We start from the raw sequence: 486 nt of genomic DNA, 5'->3' as shown, positions 1-486 counted from the left end.
ACTGAGGCGGATGGGTCTCCTAAGGTCAGGAGTTTGAGACCAACCTGGCCAACATGGTGAAACCCTGTCTCTACTAACAATACAAAAATTAGCCAAGTGTGGTGACGCTCACCTATAATCCCAGCTACTTGGGAGGCTGAGGCAGGAGAATCGCTTGAACTGGGGAGGTGGAAACTTCAGTGAGCCGAGATTGCACCACTGCACTCCAGCCTGGGTAACAGGGTGAGACCCTGCCTCAAAAAAAAAAGATAAGACTGTATCCCTAATGGAAAATATCTTATTTTCTTATATTGGCAAGCACTGAATAAATACAAAATACAAAATAAATGAATGAGCAAACCCTTGTTGAAAGTTTGGCCAAACCCACAAGTATCAGAGAGGAGGGGGCAATAAGTCAGACTCCAGCTAGCAGAGCCAGGGCCTGTGTGTGGGTTCTGCCGCTAAGATGCCTGGCTGGCTGGCAGCCCAGGAGCACCATTTATGGGC

Source organism: Mandrillus leucophaeus, unplaced genomic scaffold, assembly GCF_000951045.1.
Source record: "Mandrillus leucophaeus isolate KB7577 unplaced genomic scaffold, Mleu.le_1.0 Scaffold25, whole genome shotgun sequence".
Classification (NCBI taxonomy): domain Eukaryota; kingdom Metazoa; phylum Chordata; class Mammalia; order Primates; family Cercopithecidae; genus Mandrillus; species Mandrillus leucophaeus.
Note: the sequence above shows the minus strand (reverse complement) of the source record.